Source organism: Dipodomys spectabilis, unplaced genomic scaffold (assembly GCF_019054845.1).
Source record: "Dipodomys spectabilis isolate Male_0828 unplaced genomic scaffold, ASM1905484v1 ptg000089l, whole genome shotgun sequence".
NCBI classification, from domain to species: domain Eukaryota; kingdom Metazoa; phylum Chordata; class Mammalia; order Rodentia; family Heteromyidae; genus Dipodomys; species Dipodomys spectabilis.
In genome coordinates, this window is record NW_024870766.1 from 13,633,589 (window position 1) to 13,656,931 (window position 23,343).

A 23,343-nucleotide genomic window follows, 5' to 3' on the forward strand; every position below is an offset into this window, starting at 1 on the left:
TTGCATCCATTTCCTACAACTGAAAAAATGTCAAGTGAATCATGAGATTTGAGCCTTGGGATTAATTTATAATACTACTGTCTCCTGCACTAAGCCACTTTTCCTGTTGAGGCTTTATACAGATGTATTTTAAAGTAACTATAATTAATATGTGCCTTTTAGTTCTTTGTCATTACAAGCTTAAAGCGAAATTCTGTAAAAAGTAAGGAAATAAGTAAAATTATTGGAAAGCCATATGCAAATCAGGATGTTTTCTATTCGCTTGAGTTCTCTCTCTTCTAACATTTTCATATTACTTAGGTTAAAAACTGTTCAGTAATAAGTGGTGAAAGGTATCTTGATTCCAACTCAGAGGAAATGTCTAAAGTGTGACCTTTATTCAGAATGTTTTTCTTTCTATTACCTGTCATTTTGGACACCAGAGTTAAAATTTTTTCTTGTTTTTTATATTGTATCAATAGAAATACCAGGTTTACCATGGACAAAGCCAAGAAAACCAACGATGCCAGATATTGAATTTCTATTGCATTGTCCTTTGAACACATCAGCAGGAGGTATTGCTGAGTGCAGATACCAAAAAAATTTTCTAATATATGTCATTGGAAGTATTTGCACTTTGTTTTTCTTAGTTTACATGTTGATACCCCTATTATCTTTCATAAATCTGTTTCATAATCTTAAATTTAAACCAGCTTCTTGAAGATTTTATGAAAATTTGCATTTGCATTTGCATTAAGACTTATGAGGGAAATGGATTGTTTATAAATTGTGGTATCATCAATCATCTTTATGAATTTTGACAGTTTTGCAAATAAAAGGGCTGTTGTACAGGAGCAAAAGACTGATTGTTTTCCCTTTAAGAAATGTTGTGTTTTAATACCAGGCCAAATTTGGTTTCATACTTTAGGCAGAAAAGTTTCCAACAATCATTTAGTAACTCTGTTTTTTTTCCCCTACAATCTGGTTGGTCATTTGACTGAAAACTGAAGGTGGCATGTTTCAACAATGATTTCTTATCCTAGTTCTTGCAATGACTGGCTGTATCATCTTTTAATATAAAAAGACTATGCAAATTTTTAACTTCTTTGAGCTTCATTATTTCTAAAGTGATAGATGATGAAAATCTCTATGAAAAGTGATTTGAAAATTCTATAGTGTTCTACAACTCTTACGTATTCTTGAGAAAACCAAATTTCAAAAATTAATCATTATATTGCAGAGATGAAGGAAAAGCAAGTAGCATGATATTTGATCTTGATTTTCAACATGATTAGACTGAGAATTTCCTAAGAGATTAGTGAAACACACCTCTGGCTAGATTAAGATGAAAGGCATACCCTAAATATGGGCTACACCATCCAATAGGCCAAGGGACTTTGGTGAAACAAAAGAGGGAAAAGTGTATGTAGGCACAGCAAATCAGACCTATAACCCTGACTGATTGGGAGATAGATATGAGATGTAAGAGATTGCTTTGTTGGTTTGGTTTTTGGTTTGGCGGGGGTGGGAGGGGGAGGTGGTTGCAGGGTTTTTTGTTGTTGTTGTTGGGTTTGTTTTTGTTTTTTGTTTTGTCTTGTTTTCCCCACTTCTGGTAGCTAATTGGAAATAACAGTCTCTTGGACTTTTCTTCCCAAACTGGTTTTGAATAGCAATCCCAAGATTTCAGCCTTCTGAGGACCTAAGATTATAGGTCCACTGGCACCTGTTTGGGGCAGGTGAGGAAGGAGGCAAGTCCTTTTTTCCCTTTTATTGCCAATCCAGGCAAAAAATTCAAGAGATTCTATAAATGGCTGGGTACAGTGGTATATCTCTGTTATCCCCAGTAGTGGAGAGATGCTTACATAGAAGGTTCCCTCCCCCCAAAAAATTAGTGGAAAAGGAGAAAACACAAACCTATCTCATTCTGTAGGCAGGCGCACGCACACGCACACACACATGCACACACACACACACACACACACACACACACAAACTTTCTCTCTGACTTTCTTGGCCACCATGATATGTGCTGCTCTACTCTGTAAGCCTGTTCCTGCTATGATGGACTAAAGCCTCTGAAACAGTGAGCTAAGACAAATATTTCCTACTCTAAGTTGTTTATGTCAGGTATTTTGTAGCAGAGATGAAAAGTCTCATACATAGGACAAGTTGTTCATCTCTGTTCATAGATAATAGGCCACTTACTGTGACACAGCCATTTACAAAAATCCTAGCTACTCAGGAGGCTGAGATCTTAGGATCACCGTTCAAAGCCAGCCTGGGGCAGGAAAGTCGGAGAGACTCTTATCTCCAATAAAACCACAGAAAACCAAAAGTGGCGCTGTGGCTCGAGCGGTAGAGCGCTCGCCTAGAGCTGAAGAGCTGAGGGACAGTGCCCAAGCCCAGAGTTCAAGCCCCACGACAGACAAAAAAAAAAAAAAAAAAAAAAATCCAGCTAACATTTACGTTGCTGAAAGAGATTTTACGACAGGGTGGTGATTATTGGTTGGGTCATTAAGATACAAAAGTTATGGTGCAATTTATCATTAGAAACATATAATTAGAATTCAAAGAGAATTTAGAGTTAATCTTCATCATTTTCCAAATCAAAAAACGGAAGCCAAATGGAAATAAATGACAAAAAATTAATGAAAATAATTTTTTTCTTGTGAAAATACCGTACAGAGGGGTTACAATTACATGGGCAAGATAATGAGTACATTTCTTATCAAGCGTTGTTGCCGCCTCTTCTGTTTCCTCTTCCCATCCCATCTCCCAATCACCCCCCTCGCCCCCCCTCCCACCCCACCCTACCCCCAAAGTTGTTTTTGACATAACAGCTTGTACATCTCATCGTTGCAATGGGTCCACCTGGATCCCTATTTAAATGATTTGTTTTTGCCCTTCCCCTCCACAAATTATACCAACATCAAATACAGTGAAAACAGGGGTTATACCATGGGGGAGGGACATACAAAGCAACAAAGAAATCATCTCATAAATATGTTAGAAACAATTGCATGAAAGAAAAAACATTTGAAAACTTATCTTGGGGTTCATTTCGCCTAACATCATCTTATCTGACCTTTTCTGCTTGTCTCAGACATATACTGGTTAGTTCAAATAAAGGAAACCATGGGAGACCTGTTTCTTTGGGCCTGGCTTACTTCACTTAATATAATTTTTCCAAGTCTTTCCATTTCCTAACAAATGGGGCAATATCATACTTTCTGATGGAGGCATAGAATTCCATTGTGTATATACAGCACATTTTCTTGATCCATTCATCTACTGAGGGGCATCTGGGTTGGTTCTGTATTTCAGCTATGGTAAATAATACTGCAATAAACATACTTCTTTGAAGAGGAAAGAAGGATGGCCAATAGACACATGACGAAATGCTCAATCTCTCTAGCCATAAAGAAATGCAAATCAAAACAACATTGAGATACTACCTTACCCCAGTTAGAATGGCTATCCTCAAGAACTCTAATAACAACAGATGCTGGAGGGGATGTGGACAGAAGGGAACCCTACTGCATTGTTGGTGGGAGTGTAAACTTGTTCAACCACTTTGGAAAGTAGTATGGAGGTTGCTCAAAAGACTCCACATAGAGCTCCCCTATGACCAGGCAATCCCACTTTTGGGCATTTACCCAAATGATCACAAACAAGACCATACTAAAGCTACCAGCACAATTATGTTTATTGCAGCATTGTTTACCATAGATAAGATATGAAAATAATTTCAAAACAAGAAATTTGCACAAAGTTTCTGATTAAAAAAATGAGCTAGAATCATCCATCAAGTGCTTATTCCAATGATAACTGGATAGTATCTTCCTTTTAGGCAAACAGAAAATGCAATAGAGAAAAGATATATGAGAGAGGTTTATGTTGATTTTAGATAGATATTAGTGGGAGATAGGTTCAAAAACCTTGTAGATATTTCTCAAAATGAGTCATAGCTCAGTCAATCAGTAGGCACTAAGAAATTAAGATGCCTGTTACATCCATAGATTATTCTTTCCTATTATGCAGTTAATAAAGACTCATTAAAGTTGTCAAGAATCAATTAATTTCTCATTAATGCAGCACAGGTTAAAGGAGACAATGAATACAAAGTCCATTTATCTTCAGATTTTTTTCCGTATTTCTACTTAGCAGAATTTAAAATCTTCATTCTTGTAGCTGCAGCTTCAACTTAATTGCTTACTATCAGTTGTTTCTCATTAATACATAAATAAATTTGTTCTAAGGTAGAGTAATAGGAATCTGCAGGGGATGTGCAACGATGTTACGCACAATTGGTATGGGCAGTTTGTTGCTGCAAATACAAGAACATAGTACCTTTGTATTCACATCTCAAAAGAAGCTGCCTTGTGAGATTCAGGACCTTGTAGTTTTGCTATTCCTCAACAGTATGTTGGTTTGTTATCCTTAAGCAGAATTGATCAACTGAAGCCAAATCTTTTGGTAAAGGATCAGCAGGCACAGTATTTCCTTGAGCCCAGATGCCAAAGAACTGAAATGAGTTTTGGTAAAAATCTATCTATTCCTAATAGAGACAGCCATGATTTATACCCAACAGATGATAAAGAATGCTGATTTAATTTAATTTTACTCTACAACCAAAAGAAGCATATGCTGTAGTAAATGAAAATGTAAAAGTATGTACATATGTATTATATACATAAAAATATGTAGCCAGCCTCTGGTGGCTCATACCTTTAATCCTAGCTACTCAGGAGGCTGAGATCTGAGGACCATGGTTCAAAGCCAGTTCAGGCAAGAAAGTCTATCAGACTCGTATCTCCAATAAAATACACAGACAAAGCCAAGGCACTGTGCCTCCATGGTAGAACTCTAGCCTCGATCAAATGCTCAGGGACAGTGCCTAGTCCCTGAGTTCAAACCCCAGGTCTGGCAGAAAAAAAGTGTCCATATATTGTACACAAAATATACACATCTTTCTGTAACTCCATATAATAAAAGATTCTCTGTTGCCATGTGAGCTGAAACTAGCTCCTACTCTTCAAGAAATGTCTCGATAAATGTCCCTGTGAGGTATCTGTATTGTGGCATTGTCATTATAGTCTGAGTGTATTGTAGAGTCTCAGGATGGTGTAAGATCCTCTGAAGCATCTTGGAGTAGAGAATCATTAAATCCACTCTCTTACTAATAGGGTTAACTCACTTGAGAAAATAACATTCTAATAGTAGTGGCATTTTTGTTGAATGTTTTATTAAAAATGAATTTTCTTAACCCAAAATTCTGAGCATGGTAAACTACCACTGATAAACACCTTGTAGAACTATAATCATGGTATTATTATAGAAATGCATAACAGCACTGTGATTGAAATAAATTAGCTTCATTTAACTTCTCTTTACTGGTAATTAAAGCCACTTGGATGCTGAGGCATGAAGTAATTGCCTACAGTTCTATATCTGCCAATGACACTGTATCAGCTGCTGTAAACAAACACTACTATCATTTCTAGTAAATATAGATTGTTACCTTCCATGTATAAGAAACTGAGATAATAACTGAAGACTATTAGAGACATAAAGTCATCTGTGACATCTCAGACTTTAAAGGATTTATAATTTCATTACATGAACTTGAGATAATTTACAAGGACCAGGAATCATAATTCAAACATTGTTTACAAGAAATTTTCTTTAAAACAGCATTGACTGAATTACCAAGACAGTCCCTCTTCTAAGTGTCAGCCATTGTGCAAATGTAAAAGTAACACACACACACACACACACACACACACACATAAAGCTGTCCCTAATCAGGACAAAACTGTACATTCATTGGGCATTTCCAGGCAATGGATGGAATGTGGAAAAAATTTTGGTCGTTCGTGAACTCAGGGCCTGGGCGCTATTCCTGAGCTCTGTGGCTCAATGCTAGCATTCTCAAAGTCTATGAGATACGAGTCTTATAGACTTTCTGGCCCAGCCTGGCTTCCAACCACAATCCTCAGATTTCAGCCTCCTGAGTAGCTAGGATTACAGGTGTGAGCCACCAGTGCCCAGCTGTGGCAAACTCTTTACCTCAAATTATCTCATTTAAATTTTACAATGACTTTCCAGTGGACTTATTTACTACCCATGGTTTGTTGAAAAGGAAAATTAGGCTTAAAGAGATTGAACAGTATAGGTAGTAAGATTGGATTTCTAATCAGACTCTAATCAAGCCCTTATAGACTGTAAGACATATAAAATACATATATATATATATACTATATACTATAGATTTTATATATACTATATGTTATATAAAATATATATAAACTAATCTTAGATTAATTTTTTTCAGGCAAACTAGCTGACATATATGACATAGCATAATCTCCAAAAAATGAAGTGTTGGTATAAAAGGAAGTCAGTCAATAAACCAGCCAATTTTAGAGTCGGGACAGATAGGTAACATTTTTTATTTAATGTTGTGCAGGAAAACCAAACTAACAAATTTAAAGTGTTTTTTTTTATTATTGTTGTTACTGCAGCCAATTCTGACAGTCTACCATCTTCTTTGCAGATTGTGCTAGTACAAGAAGGTTGGGACTGTGGCAAAGCTCAGGGTGCTTGACAGCAAGCTTCAACCATTGCCCCTCAGGGACTTCTTTAACTTTCTTTTCTTCCCTACATCCAAGAACCAATGTGATGGGATGTAAGGAAAGGCAAGAATATCATCAATATCTTAAGTACAAAACCCTCACCCAAATTTGTTTCTTGGTTGATTCGCTTTCTTAGCACATCCTTGCATATACACAAAAGAATATGTATTCCCAAAATAGTTGACTTGAGTGCACTTGAATCATGCCAATTGTAAACTTCTACTTCACAAGCATTTTATTACCACACTTCTCAAACATCTATCAGATAAGTATTTTTGATGTATTATGTATTTGATTAGAATACAAAGGCAACAAAACTGTTACCACTTTATGTTAGATGCAAAAAAGAGACCCACCCCAAAACCTACATTGTTATTTCCCGGAATTTAGGAAATCTTAAAGTAAGTCAGTATCTGAAAATCATGAGTTCTAAGGTAACAATTATACTGTTACCCTGTCCCCAAAGAATTCAGTAACATTAACAGACAAGCTTGCATAATATTGCAGTTCCAGAAAGTAGAGAAAGATGCTGGGCGCCGGTGGCTCATGCCTGTAATCATAGCTACTCAGGAGGCTGAGATCTGACGATCGTGGTTCAAAGCCAGTCCAGACTCTTATCTCCAATAAACCACTAGAAAACTGAAGTGACACTGTGGCTCAAGCCCAGAGTTCAAGCCCCACAAAGACAAAAAAAAATAAAAGAAAGAAAGTAGAGAAAAGGCCAAAAAGTCACTTGGTAGAAATATGTCATTGAATGCAACTAAGATAACTTCCAATGAGTAAAGTTGGAATAATCTGAGCACAGAAATAAAATTGACTCAGGGTAAAATAAACAACTATACTTCCATACTCATAGGAATCAATAATTGAGTAAATAAATAGATGGAGAAATATAGAAAAATCTCTGTACAAAAAAATTCCAAATAATTGCTAAAGGTGTTGTTCCCTCAGGATGAGGAGATAATTCCATACCCCTTAATTTGTGGACTGTGCATGGTATGGGTAAGGCAAAGAAAAATGATGCAGTAGAGAAAGCTGGAAAATATATGTTATCCTGATTATTGAGATTTACATAATTAGTGGTCACTCATAGGGATACAGGTTCTCTTGGCAGTAAAAGTCTGAGAAATGGCACAGACTGGAGGAGAAAAGAAACGAGATTAGATGTTGACGTGGTATCTTGGATGGGGTCAGGACATTAATGATGAATGAGTGGGCTCTAGTCATTATAACAATGTTTATATGTATATTGTGTTAGTTGTTATAAACATTTTTATGACACAAATGTGTACCATGATCGTATCCAAGATGGCATATTGTATACATTTGTGTTAAGTTCCCTTCAATTGTAAGTAGTCTCTTTTGCGACAATATCTCACTTTCTCAGAAGACCAAGCTGCTTATTCTCTAGAATGTCCCACTCTCTAAACTGCTTCCTTTCATGATTTGGCTTCAAATCATTCAATTTTAATTAATTCAACTCAAAGTTTTGTCAACATGAAAATAAAGTTGTAAGGCAAAAGGTCAAGTGACCTTTTCTTTGGAATTACAAAATCAATTTATCAATCATTCCAGAGCTTTGCATTTTTAACCCATAATATTGAGTACAGTCTTGGGCAGCCAGTAATGTACGAACTGCACCCAATGCTAAACATAGGAACTGCAATGCATTCCTTCTGCAGAGAAGTGATGAGTGACATCATCGAACAAAATTATTATTATGCTTTACAATGAGACTGTACACTAGGTGGTGGCTGTCTCATTAAATAGGATTTTCCCAGGTAAATTTTAGAAAGATTCACTACTCCCTTGAGAACTTGAGAAGCCTTTGAGATAGAAAGAAATACCAACAGGATTGCAATGGAAAAAAAAAAATGAAGAGCCTTCTGTAAATCTTTTTCAGTTTTAGATATGTTTCATGATCATGGGGGTAAAAATGTGCTAGAGGAATTTTTAAGTGTGATTAATCAAAAGTTACTCGATGAATTTGAAAGTTGCCTCAATTTTTATCCTAACATACATGCCACATTTCTGCCCTGTTACTTGGAGAGATTTGTATGAATGTCATGCTTTGCTCTTTTGTTGTCAGGTTATTTAGGAATCCTTCCCATTACATTCACTACTTTATTTCCCCTCGGAAACCAGCCATTCCGTACAATCATGTGCTAGTGATTTCACCCAACCATTAGACTTGTGCCTGGTTTCCAGTAAGAAAAATAGATGTTTTTAATGTAAGCTTCATTTCCCTTGATATGGGATGATCTCAGATTCTCTCAATTTATATCAGCATGTGATTTTTATTTTATACATTTACCTATGTGATGTTCCTTAATAACTGGGCAGTGGCCTATGTTGTATTTTGCCCTGTAGTATGCCCAGGGAAGAAGCATGTATGTATTCATATATTTCACATATTCTCTTTTTTCACACATTTTGTAAGAAGGATTGTGCCTATGATCCAGGAAACACGAAGGAAAATCCTAAAATATACTTTTACCCCCACAGTTATTAAAAGCTATTTGTCCAAAGGCCTTTAAACTCAAGGATTTATTCATAGTTATTAAATGAAGAATTCATGTGCAAAGAATGGTGGGGAAGGCTTGTAATCTCAGCTACTTGAAAGATAAAAACAGGAGAATAGTAGTTCAAGTATAGCCAAGGCAAAATGCTAGCAAGATCCTATCTTAAAAATAAGCATGATGGTGCATTGCTGTACTACCAGCTACTCAGAAGATAGTAGGAAAATGGATGTCTGAGCAAAGAATGAGTCGCTATAGGAAAAACACACTGAAAAGTTAAAAGAACTGCAAGCATGGCTCAAGTGATTGAGTACTTGCCCAGCAAGCATGAAGCCCTGAATTCAATCCCCAAAACTGAAAAAATAAAGAAAAGAAGGATAGAAATTTATCCATTGTACAGAACATTAATATAAACCTGTTGCTAGAAATTAATACCAAAAGTTGTTTTTTAGTGGAGGTCTGATATTGGTAATTGGTGCTTTTTTAAATTATGGGTTGTAGAAAAATACCATCATCTGTAATAATTAAGTAATAATTATTATGTAATATCATAATCTGTAATAATTCATAATAATCTGTCTGAGCACATTTGAAATGAAGTCCATTATAGGAATTTATTTCTCAGAAAGAATTGACCTGGTAACAAGTCAGAGCTCTGTATTTTGTTGATAAAGTGATAAATTCCTCAAGTTCCCTAAGTTGTTAAATCAATATGAAGTACTTCTGTTGACATAATGAATTCCAAGTATATTGCTTTCATAGCAACGCAACATCCTTATTTTATAGGGCCTGCACGAACAAGAGCATGAGGCCCTCAGTTCAAACCCCAGTATCATCCCCTATACCCACTTCAATAATGAGTGTCGCTTTAGGTAATACATTGTAGTGGTAATATATTCCATTTCGTTATTTAGAGAATTGATGGGACTGTTGTTTATTCCAACAGTCTTTCTTAAAAATCATTAGTCTCGAGGGGGGACCAAGATGGCGACGGGACAGTAGGGAAATGCCACAGCTCTCTCCAACCAAAAAGAGAGTTTGAGTTCCAACGCTTAATTTCCCCAAGAGACTGACAACAAAAAAAGATGAATACCCAGAGAAAAACAGGAGGCAGAAAAAAATCATTAGTCTCTAAGTGATGTAGAGCAGCTAATATCTCTGTCTTTTTAGCTTTATATGGGTTCCTTTTGTGCTTGTATAGTTTCTTTTCTTTTTTGTTTAAATTTTACTTTAAAGAGATGCACAGAGGTGTAACAGTTATGTAAGTCAGGTAATGAGTACATTGGGTTTACTTGTAGATTAAAAGGCACTTTCTAATGATTATAAATGAGGGAAACAAAGCAGCCTATATTTCTTTGGGTCTGGTTTATTTATAATCTGACTGACTTTATAATCTGGCCCTGAGAGTTTCTTTTGTGCCTATATAATTTAATTTCAGTCATGGATTTAGAGTGCTTTAGAGTCATGGATTTCTCTTGCTTCTTTTTTTTTTTTTTATTGTAAAGATACTATACAGAGGGTTACAGTTACATGAGTGAGGTAATGAGTACACTTCCTCTTGAACATTTTTACCCCTTCCATTGTTTTCCCCCTACCATCCCCTCCCTCCCTTCCCTGAGGTTCTTTTTTTTTTTTTTTTGATTGTGATTAAGTGATTACATAATTTCAAAGTCACAAGTTCATTCTAACTTTCCTGGAGCAAATTGTCTATCACAGTCTGTAATATATAACAGTGTTCACATGTTATATACCATATTTGTGATCAGCAGCATGGGGATATTTAGTAGTGGTTCAACCAGATGAGCGGGAGTTCTTTGTTTCTTAAGTCCTGTTAGTTTTGTCGTATCACCTAACATTTTGGATTTAGCATCCACTTACCAGGGAGACCATGTACCGTTTGTCTCTTCATTCTTGGCTTACCTCGCTCAACATGATTCCTTCTAGCTCCATCCATTTCCCTGCAAATGCCATTATTTTGTCATTTCTAATGGCTGCATAATATTCCATTGTGTATAGATACCACAATTTTTGGATCCATTCATCTGTGGTGGGGCACCTAGGTTGTTTCCATATCCTAGCTATTGCGAACAGTGCTGCAATAAACATGGAGGTGCACGTGTCCTTGTATATTGGTTCCTGTTGTTCAGGGTAGATGCCTAGAAGTGGTATGACTGGGTCGTAAGGGAGGTCGATCTTTAGCTTTCTAAGGACCCTCCAGACTGCTTTCCAAAGTGGTTGTATAAGTGTACATTCCCACCAGCAGTGTAATAGGGTTCCTCTTTCTCCACATCCCCTCCAGCATTTGTCGTTGGCTGATTTGTGGATGTGGGACATTCTGACTGGGGTAAGGTGGTATCTCAGGGTTGTCTTTATTTGCATTTCCTTCACCACCAGGGATGATGAACATTTCCTCATGTGTTTCTTTGCCATTTTTATTTCTTCATTTGAGAAGTCCCTCTTTAGTTCCCTTGCCCATTTAGTAATTGGTTTGTTAGGTTTGGGAGGGATTAGTTTCTTGAGTTCCCTGTATATACAGGATGTTAACCCCTTGTCTGATATATTGCTGGTAAATTTTTTTTCCCAATTAGTTTGTTGTCTTTCTAGCTTAGTTGCGATAGATTTAGCTGTGCAGAAGCTTTTTAAGGTAGTCCCATTTGTCGAGTCTCTCTCCAACTTGTTGTGACCCTGGGACTCTGTTCAGGAAGTTCCTTCCTGTGCCTATTAGTTCAAGTGTCTCTCCTACTCTGTCCTGCAGTAGTTTCAGAGATTCAGGTTTAATGTTAAGGTCTTTAATCCATTTTGAGTTGATGTTGGTGAATGGTGATAGGCTGGGGTCCACTTTTAGTTTTCTGCATGTGGCTGCCCAGTTTTCCCAGCACCAGCGGTTGAAGAGGCTGTGTTTCTTCCATTGTATGTCTTTGGCTCCTTTGTCGAATATCAGCTGGCTGTAGGCCTGTGGATTTATTTCTGGATCTTCTATTCTGTTCCATTGGTCTTCGGGTCTGTTTTTGTGCCAGTACCATGCTGTCTTTGTGATTATAGCTCTGTAGTAGAGTTTGAAGTTCGGCATGGATAGCCCTCCCATATTGTCTTTATCCCCTAGAATTGTTTTGGCTATTCTAGGTCTTTTGTTGTTCCATATAAATTTTTGGACTGTTTTCTGTATTTCAGTGATGTACGTCATTGGGATTTTAATAGGAATTGCATTGAATTTGTATATTAGTTTTGGAAGTATTACCATCTTTACTATATTAAGTCGGCCTATCCAGGAGCATGGGAGGTCTTTCCATTTCCTAATGTCTTCTGCAATTTCTTTCTTTAACTTTTTATAATTCTCATTAAATAGTTCTTTTACATCTTTGGTTAGGTTAATTCCTAAATATTTTATTTTTTGGGAGGTTATTGTGAATGGGGTTGCTCCCTTTATTTCCCTCTCTTCCTGTACGTTATCAGTGTATAGGAAGGCAACTGATTTTTGTGGGTTTATTTTGTATCCTGCTATTTTGCCGAAGTGACTTATGATTTCTAAAAGTTTGGGGATGGAGTTTTTGGGATCGTGGAGGTATAGTATCATGTCATCTGCAAAAAGGGATAGTTTAACTTCTTCTTTCCCTATGCGGATCCCTTTAATGTCTTTTTCTTGCCTTATTGCCCTGGCTAAGGGTTCTAGGACTATGTTGAAGAGGAGTGGAGACAGTGGGCATCCTTGCCTTGTTCCTGATTTTAGGAGGATTAGTTGTAGCTTTTCCCCATTAAGTATAATATTGGCTATTGGTCTGTCATAAATGGCTTTTATTGTTTTTAGAAATGTTCCTTCTATTCCTATTTTCTCCAGAGCTTTTAGCATGAATGAATGTTGAATTTTATCAAAGGCCTTTTCTGCATCTGTGGCGATAATCATGTGATTCTTGACCTTGGCTCTGTTGATATGTTGGATTACATTTATTGACTTACGTATGTTAAACCATCCCTGTGTCTCTGGGATGAAGCCTACCTGGTCATAGTGTATTATTTTTTTTATGTGTTTCTGGATTCTGTTAGCTAGAATCTTGTTAAGGATCTTTGCATCTGTGTTCATCAAGGAAATTGGCCTGTAATTCTCCTTTTTGGTTGGGTCTTTGCCTGGTTTGGGGATGAGTGTGATATTGGCTTCGTAGAATGAGTTTGGGATAGCTCCCTCCTTCTCTGTTTCTCTGAAGAGCTTGAGGAGTATGGGTATTAGTTCTTGTTTAAAGGTCTTATAGAATTCTGCTGTGAATCCATCTGGTCCTGGGCTTTTTTTTGTTGGAAGACTTTTGATAGCTTCCTGTATCTCATTATAGGATATTGGCTTATTTAATTGGTTAACTTCTTCTTTGCTCAGTTTGGGTAACTGTATTTCTCTAAAAATGCATCCATTTCTGCCAGATTTTCTTCCTTTAGAGAGTATAGCTTTTGAAAGTAGTCTGTTAGAATTGTTTGGATATCTTGGGTACGTGTTGTGATGTTTCCCGTGGCATCCCTAATCCTATTAATATGGGTTTCCTCTCTTCTTTTTTTAATTAATCTTGCCAACGGGCCATCAATTTTGTTTATTTTTTCAAAGAACCAGCTTTTTGTTTGGTTTATTTTGGTTATGGTTTTCTGATTTTCTAATTGGTTAATCTCTGCTCTTAATTTGGTTATCTGGCTTCGTCTAGTAGCTTTAGGTCCCATTTTTTCTTGTTTTTCTAGCTGTTTTAGTTGCAACATGAGATTATTTACTTGGTCTGTCTCCATTCTCTTGATGTGGGCACTGAGGGCAATAAATTTGCCCCTCAGGACTGCTTTTGCTGTGTCCCACAAGTTTCTTTGTGAGGTGTTTTCATTTTCATTGAGTTGTAGGAAATGCTTTATTTCTTCTCTGATCTCTTCTGTTACCCAGGCATTGTTAAGGAGTGTGCTGTTCAATTTCCATGTATTAGAGAAATTTCTGCGGTATGCTTTGTTATTGAGAGCTAGCTTGATTCCACTGTGGTCAGATTCCACAGGGGATTATGTCAATCCCTTTGTATTTGCTTAAGTTCCTTGCATGAACTATGCTATGGTCTATTTTGGAGAAAGTTCCATGAGCTGCTGAGAAGAATGTGTACTGTGTTGTTTTAGGGTGAAATACTCGGTAGATGTCAGTTAATTCCGCTTGAAGTATGGCCTCACTTAATTCGGTAGCTTCTTTGCCAATCCTCTGGTTGGTAGACCTGTCCTTTGGTGAGAGTGGCGTGTTAAAGTCTCCTAGTATTATCGTATTGGGATCTATTTTATTCTGTAAGTTTGAGAGCATTTGTTTGACATATCTGAGTGCACCAATATTTGGGGCATATAAGTTGATGATGGTTATATCCTCCTCTTGGATTGTTCCCTTTATTAATATGTAGTGTCTGTCCTTGTCTTTCTGTACTGATTTTAATGAAAAGTTTATTTTTTCAGATATCAGGATAGCTACACCTGCTTTCTTACTGGGGGCATTTGATTGGTAGATCCTTTTCCACCCCTTCACTCTGAGTTTGTTTGTATGTTTGGCTGAGAGGTGGGTCTCCTGAAGGCAACAGATGGATGGGTCTTGTTTTCTGATCCAGTCCTCAGTTCGTTTTCTTTTAATTGGCGAATTCAGCCCATTTATATTAAGAGAAAGTATAGAGAGATGCATTGTTGTCCCTGCCATTCCGTTTTCCTAAGTTTTTCTTCTTTCCTTTCCTCCTGTGCTTGCTCAGTTAGACTTTGAGTAATGCCTGTTTGGGGCAGGTCCCAGTTCCTGGTTGCTTTCTTCAGGTTGTGTCCCCCCTCTTAGAATTCTTTGTAATGCTGGCTTAATGTTTATGTATTCATTTAGTTTTTCTTTGCTATTAAAAGTTTTCAGTTCTCCATCGAATGTGAATGCTAGCTTTGCCGGGTATATCAGTCTGGGTTGGCAGTTATTGGCTCTCAGGGCTCGTATGGTGCTTTCCCAGGCTTTTCTTGCATTCATTGTTTGTGTGGAGAGATCTGCAGTGATTCTAATTTTTTTCCCATTGTAGTATAGCTCCTTCTTCATTTTTGCTGCATGCAGGATTGTTTCCTTATTATTCAGATCCATCATTTTTACTATAATGTGTCTAGAAGTGTTTCTCCTGGGATCTTGCTTGTTGGGTGTTCGATAAGCTTTTGTGATGTAGTTAAGATGGTCGTTTTTGAGGTGGGGAAAATTTTCATTCATTATCTTGTTAAATAGGTGTTGCATTCCCTTGCTCTGGAATTCCTCACCTTCGTCCACTCCGATTATGCGAAGGTTAAATTTTTTAGCATTATCTGCTTGCTCTTGAATTTCCCTTTGGTTTAATTTGAGTGATTTTTCCATATCTGTCACTTTTTGGTCCAGTTGGTGTATTCTGTCTTCTGTATCTGACACTCTACCTTCCATTTCATTCACTCTGTTGACCGTGGCTTCTATTGTGGTTTGCATGGAGGAAATGGATCCCTTTATGGATTCAATGTTGGTTCTCAGAGTACTGATCTCACCTCTCAATGAGGTGAGATCAGTATGCATTACCTCTAATTTGGCATTTATCTCACTTCTTACTGAGGTTTGTGCAGCTTCTATTTTTGCATTCAACTTTTGTTTGATATCCTGTATCTCTTTTGATAGTTCATCCTTGTGCTCTTTCAATTTCTGATCCATTTCTCGCTTTATTTCTTGAGTCATTGCCTCCAGCAACCCTTGGATGTAGCTTTTGTCTTCCATTCCTGCTTTGCTCCCACTGGGGCTCTCCCCTGTGTGGCTGCTGGCTTTTGAGGTGAGCTTGCTGTCCTGGGTGGTGGTAAACCTTGTGATTTTTCTCTGTGATTTTCGCATGGGGGTTCAGGAGACTGCTCTTCAATTTTGTTTTGGTGTGTCTGTCTTTGCTTGGTTGCTGATTCTGTATTGGTAGAGAGAGTCTGTGCCTGATCTGGGTTCTGTTGGGAGCCTATTTCCAGCTGCTATTCTGACTTACTTAGGATTCTCAGCTCTCTGCTGTAGATTGCTGGCAATTCCCCCCTTTGGAAGGGTTGAGCAGCCTAGACTGCTTGTGTTGCTCCTACGGGTGCTCTTGGGAAGATCAGATGCTCTGGATGCACTCTCCCAAATACTGGAGTCTGCTATGGGCTCCTGATGTGTTTTTGTTTGTTTGTTTTGGGCTGGTTGTGGGCTTGAACTCTAGGTTTGGGTGCTGTCCCTCAGCTCTTCAGCTCAAGGCTGGCACCCTACCATTTGAGCCACAGCACCACTTCTGACCCTTTTTGCTTTTGTGATGCTGAGGAATCAGATCCAGGGCCTCATACATCCAAGACTATCACTCTATTGCTGAGCCGCCTTAGCCTGAGCTCCTGCTTACTATCAGGTGCTGGCAGCCTGTGTTGCCCAATTCCCAGCCTAGAGTATATGGGTGGAGTTTTGGTGGGGTTTGGGCTTCTCTTGTCCTGAGCCTCCAGGTCTTTTGTTGTCACAGGCGTGCTTCCCGGGGAGTGTTGTTTCCTGGTTTTCTCCCCTCTGTTGAGGCGTATGCTCAGCTTTTTACTTCAGTTGGGAGGAGTTGGTTGTGTTGTTCAGGCACCGGATCCCCGGGCCTGGTTCCGGCCCCAGCCTGGAGCGTGCTCGTTAGGCCTGTGCTGATGTGTATACCACCTAGGTTATGCAGCCTGGAGGACACAGTTCAAATTTCTTCTACTGTTGGTAGTCTTGACCCAGGGGCGCTGTTCCTGGCTTGGGCATTTAAGCTCCCTTCCAGGGGCACTCCTGCTCTGGCCTGGCCAGCAGAGTGTGCTCCACCGGCTGGTGGAGCTCTCGAACAGTTCCCAGTTTTAGTGGGTCCTGTGGTCCGGGTGTTGGGGTAGGGAGTCTAGGTCAAGGTCTGGGGATTCCCTCCAGCTCTGGTCTCCCTTGAGGGATACACTGTCCCCTGTGGAGTACTCACCCTGGAGCTGGTTGTTTCTGTGTGGTGTAGGTTGTCAGTTGTTGTTGCAATCCGAGTTCAGTTGGGGTGGTTGCGGGCTGGGTTGGGCGGCCCCAGCCGGGTCGTTGTGATCGCGATTGGGCGGGTGGTCTGCCGACAGGTCCCTTTGTCGCGTTGCTGGTGCCGGGCGGCTTTGACAGGATGGAGCCTCTCCACTTCGGTGGAGAGTGAGGGGTGGGGGTGGGATCCTCGTGGAGACTCCCGGCTGGTAGGTTTCTCTGTTCCTGGCAATCCGCTGTTCTGCAGTCTGGTACCTGGTGATCTGCAGGCGGCCCCCTGTGTCTCTGGGGCTCCGGCAGCCCCAGCCAGGCCGGCTAGCCGGCGGCTTGGCGCACTGCTGTGCGGCCAGTAAATGTTGGGGGAGGGGTCTTCGCTCTTCTCTGTTCTGAAATTCTTCTTTTCCTCTCTTTCTTTTTTTGTTATTTTCCACCTCTGGTTTTGCTCTGAGTGTTTGTCTTTTTGTTGTTGTGGGTCTCTTGGGGAGATTAAGCGTTGGAACTCGAACTCTCTTTTTGGTTGGAGAGAGCTGTGGCGTTTCCCTACTGCCCCGTCGCCATCTTGGTCCCCCCCTCCTCTCTTGCTTCTTAATGCCTTGACAATCCTGAGCTTTGTCTTCTGAGAAAGGCACTACCTTTCTGCTTCCCAAACTAAGAATACGTTGAGGAATGGGCTCAATTTTTTTAAGGCATTCAGATTTCATCTGGTGAAATTATGTCTTTAAAGAGTAGATGTCTCTGTCATCTTTTCCCATTTTTCTCTGTTCCCTAGCTGTTTACATTTATCACTTGGTGAAACAGCAAGAGATACAGTTAGTTTATACTCAAAATTTGTATCTCATCTTTTCTACAGTCTTTCTGTTCTAAATTTCTCCCTCAGAGTCTAGCTGTCATACCTGACTTGGACTCTGCTCAGCCACCCCCAGCTGATGAGTCTACAGGTTCCTACAATGGGAATGAGAGGGTGATGTAAAACACTGACACTATAACCACTACTTTTAACTCATTTCCGTTGTGGTCTTTTCTGTTTTATTCAAACAGGCTTTTTAAAACAATATTTTTCTATCATCTTATAATTAGTAACTTCCAGAAGGGTAACAAAGTATTTCATTTTGCTATTACCAGAAGGCAAGATCCTGTCCTGACAATCAGAAATGTTATTTTATCCAATATTAAACATTTACATGAATTTAAGTAGATTTTGGGGCTTTCTAAACTATTCCAAGCTAATCCAATCATTATTGTTTTAATATCTAGATGAGGAATTTTTTTTAATTTTTCAAATTTGAAATAGAAACTTATAACATACATTGTATACCTTTTATTTAAGTATTTTCTCTCCCAAACTCTTTTTATAATTACATGCATTTTGTAAGATTAGCATATGTCTATATACTTTATGTTTGTTGTTGTGAATCAAATGTTTTTCACGATATTCCATACATGGCTATTCTTATAAAAGAGATATTAATGTGTCATTATTTTTATAAACAGTCACCTCATTGAACTCTACCATAATTGCTTTTTACTTGACTCTCTTGGGCTTTCTCTGTAGAAAGTGATTATCTAGAAATACTTAATGATACTTTATCTTTTTATGGCATTGTAATTATATCATCATGTGTCTCCTCTGGGCTCAGCATTACACTCAAGGTAGTGTTCAACACGTACTTGTTTCCTTTCTCACCAACAAAAGGATCTATTCTCCTTTATTGGTGTTCAGTTGTAGTAGGCAGGCAGTTTCCCTTGCATACTATGCAGTCTTTAATATATTCATACTGAGTGAACTAAGCCAAGACCAGAAAGACAAAGAGCACATGCTTTCTCTCATATGTGGCTCTTAGATGCAAAATACAACTTCCCATGTAAGCACTCAGGGGCATATGAATAGGTTCATGATAAAGGTAACAAAAATATAGTATATGTGGGAGTGAAATTCATATTGTAAGCCCTCTGAACAATTAAGAGACACCACAATGAATACTAGGAAGCTGAAACGTGTTGTAAATGGGGGACAGTGGAAGTGGAACATATGGATAAAAAGTATAAAAAAAGGGAAATAGTGGGTGAATACACTCAATGAAAAAAAAGTGGGACATTTGATGTGGCTGGTGAGAGGAGTCGGCAGCAGGGAGAGGGAGAATGACAAGAGGGGTGATACTGATTAAGATGCACTGTACACATAAATGATGTGTGGAATTGGGATCCTCTTCTATAGCCATCTGAAGACTAAGAAGAACTGGATACTTTTTAACTCCTGTCTAAATATACTTCTTAAAGAATACCTTCAATATCAAATGTAGATTTTTCTTCTTGTCCTTAGGTGGCTTCTCTTTGTCAGTAGCTCTGCCTTTTCAATTGCCTCTGAAATCTCTTTTTTTCTCTCCTAAGCATCATTTATTTCACTCACAGGCCATAGATGTTTTCCAGGAGGTAGAAAGAAGGTTGATATTCTTTTGCTAAATAAGCAACCAAAAATACAAAAATAAGCCAGAAATCTTCTCAGTCTGCTAAATTGTCTGAGAATGAACCCTGGAAAAGTTAAAATGCATCCCAGTAAAGATGTTTACCTTTGTCTTACACTTAAATAAGAACATTACTAATGTTTTCCAATGATTTTGTAACTAAACACTTAGTATTTTCTTCATGGAGAAAGCATATGCTTACGAAATCCGTAAGAGTTCATTTAAGATAGTATTCATGGGGCTGGGAGGGTGGCTCAGTGGTAGAGTGCTTGCCTTTCATGCATGAGGCCCTAGTTTCAATTCCTCAGCACCACATAAAGTAGAAAAAGCCAGAAGTGGTATTATGGCTCATGTGGTAGAGCACTAGCCTTGAGCTGAAGAGCTCAGGGACAGTGCTCATACCCAGAGTTCAGGTCCCATGACTGCCCAAAAAGATAGTATTCATGCTGATTTCACATACAAATACAATTATCAAAATTCTTTAGGTGTTTAAATAAAAAATAATTGGTAATTACCTGAGTCCTTTTGCTTTCTTGTTTCTTATGGTTTAGTATTTAGGAAACTATTGGTTGTGGATTGTCTTCTATTTCAGTCCCATAGAGAATAATTTTCAGACCATTGTCTGTTCTACAGACCCAATGAACTTTGTCTCAGCCACTGTGAAATTGACAGACACTTTATTCTACTTAGGCCACCTGTTTTGCTGCCATTCATTTTGTTGTGCTTTGGATGCTTTGGATGTCCTATAAATTCCAATCACTTTTCAGGGAATATTTACAAACCTCATCTTAAGTTTTGTATGACATCTGAAAAATGTTTTCTATAATGCATTTTGGTCTTTTTCTAGCATATGCAATTTGTGCTCTATCATAGTTTGATCATTTTCTTTTGCCCTGGAGGGTATAATAGCATAATGGTCATATATAGAGCATATACTGTCTTACCAAATTGCTCAAGGCAGAATTGTCTTCTACATCTTTATTAGCTTTGTCTGGCATCTGGGCCTGTAATTTATTCTTCCTGTTCCTCTCGGTTTTTCCTTTAAAAATGTACATAGACATACAACAATACATTGGGTTGTTGTAGGTTCAAATGAGAGCACTTGGAAGAATGCAAGGCATGTATTGGGAATTTAATGTGAGTGCTTTTCATCGTTTCTGTTTGTTTATGATTCTTCTTAAAGCTAACATGTCCTTCCTAATTATACTAGCATCTTCCATTATTGTTCTCTAACTGATTTTTTGGCATTACCAATTTTTTTTTGCAAATATTCTAATGAAGGTTAAAATCCTGCTATTGAATTTATTTATTCCCCAATTTTTTTGAAAATCAACTGAAAGCATAAAGGGAAATTTTCTCTCTGCCCAATTCAATCTGTAGAATAAATGACAAAGGCAAATCAAACAGGAAAAAGGCAGGCAAAGTTAAGATGCATATTGCAACACCAAGGAAAATCAAAGGAATGTGATAACCTGCCAGGCCATCATGATTTAGAAATTTATGCACCTCGTTTTCTACAGAGGAGACAAGGGAGAGAGGGAAATACAAGGGAATGGCAAAGGCTTTTAGAGGAACTCTGGGGTCTTGGAGACTATATAATGGCCGAGGACAAAGTCCATTGGGCTGGCAGATCATGGCTTGTAAATGCTATGTGTTCATTTGTTGAAAACTCAAGAAATGGACTAAAGGTAAATTGTCCTTCCCTTGTTAGGTCCCAGATCCAAGCAGATAAGAGACTTTGCATTTCCTATGTAAGTTATATTTAAATGTGCTTCAGACCTACTATGTCTGCTTTTGCCAAATCTGTTTCTACAGGCAGTAGTAGATCGTTCTCAAAAGTGCTACTCAATATACCCTAAGGTTGTATTTTTCTTGTCTTGTGTCACAGGCTATTATTAGGTTCCTATTTACATAACTTCCATCTTCCTTAAGATCCTGAACACAGTAAGGAGCATTGATGTTAGGTAGGTGCACTTACCTTGATTCCTGTTCTCATCCAGCTGACCATATAATAAACCTCTTCAGCTGTCTTTAGTTGGTAAGATAGTGGGTTCATATTGGTATTATTCCATCAGTTACTAAACTAAAAGACAAATGAGAGATATGCCTTAAACCAGCTTAATAGGTTTGACCCCAGGATCACAATGGGCTCAACAAGCAGAGCATTAATAAGACAGTAGGAGATTTACCAGGAAAGAAAGAATCCTGGAGTCAACAAACTAGTGTGAGGGCCAGAAAAGTAAGAAAGATAAGAGATAGTTGACTAATTTGTCTTAAAATCATATAAGAGAAAAAGCAAATAAACTTCTTTACTTATGTGAGTTCACCTTTATTAGACTCTTCATATAATATTACATAACCTTTATCTTTCTGTGATGAGCTGATCTCACTTAAAAACCTTAAGATAAAAAATCATACTAGATTAAAAAAAAAACTTCTCTTTCTCACCTACAAATATCTCTGGGCACACTTCAGGACAGACTGGAGTATTCCTATCTAATTGGTATATTCATTTCTATTGAAAAGTCTAGTGTCGAGATGGTGAATTACATAACTTTCACCATATGCCCACATGGCCTTCCGATCCTATCCAGAGACTGAATATCTGAGGACACCCCATTATGCCAACAGTCTCTCCAATCAAAGACAGATGAAAGAAGAAATTGTCAGGTTAGCACAAACAGGGACTTTCTGTGTCAAAAATTACCCTGTGCTCCTCTAGTTCATAATAATCATTTCTGTGCTGCCGAAACTAGATTTCACTCAAATTATCAATCCATTTTTCCCTTGGTCAGAATTAATTTAAGAGCAGCATCACTCTAATTTTATTGTCTCCTTCTAAGAAACAAACTTCCAGTAGGGTAAGTTAAGAATGTATCAATTGCACTTGTTTTAGAAAATATCCAAATAATTTGTCCTCTTTTTCATATCATTCCTTACTACTGTATATTATTATATACATGATATATATAGTGATATATTATGATATATCTATGATCTTTGTGAAGTTACAATTACTCACACAGTCTCTTCCTGACCACAGTAAAGTGTTTGGGAAAAGTCTAAATCTCTCTGGACCTTAGTCTAACCTCTGTCATAGGAAACATTTGCAATGAAGTTGATTGGCTTGCCTTCTGAAAGTTTATAAACACCAACTTGCTTTCACACAGTGATATCACTTCTAAACTACAACCTCATAGCTATGGACGTTTCTTCATAATCAGATGTTAATCTGCTTTCTCTCCCTTCAATCATAGCACTATCCTTAGATGAATGGAATGGAAGCACAGTGTTCTATGTGCCTTCCTATACCTGTGCTTCCATTCATTTACATCTCTAAATCTCAGGAAAAACATATACTAAATTACTAAATTCCCTTCTTGTGTTATCACTTTGAGAGCATTTATTTATCCTCATTTCCTGTGCATTCGTTTTTGAACATTTGAGACCACTATTTGGCTCTTGAACAACCAAGTATCAGAAAATATCCCCCTCTCTTAGTGCCATTAATTCCTTACAATTCCAACTGGACATGTGTCTCTCAGTCTTTTCCATTTCCTTGACCATGGGTTTTCATTCAGTATTTTCTCAGTCTTCCCACTGTCGCTTGTCCAAGAGTCCTTACTTTTGACATTATGAATCAAAAATAAACCTTTGCCTACCTTTTCTATGTGGGACTTATTTTTCAAGTCCTTTTCTTCTTTTCCAAATCATATGATTTAGTAAGATAAGGGATTCATATAACCTCTCTACCCTCTGAATTG

At 38.0% G+C, this 23,343-nt stretch overlaps 1 protein-coding gene and 1 non-coding gene across 2 annotated transcripts in view; one reads left to right on the forward strand and one right to left on the reverse strand.

Moving 5' to 3' along the window:
* Positions 1–23,343, forward strand: part of Magi2 (membrane associated guanylate kinase, WW and PDZ domain containing 2) — a 1,359,346-nt gene that overhangs the window by 499,159 nt on the left and 836,844 nt on the right. The gene's annotated exons all lie outside the window — the stretch shown is intronic.
* Positions 448–581, reverse strand: LOC122111981. The gene has a single exon (XR_006148075.1). It is a non-coding gene; the product is annotated as a small nucleolar RNA SNORA8 (small nucleolar RNA).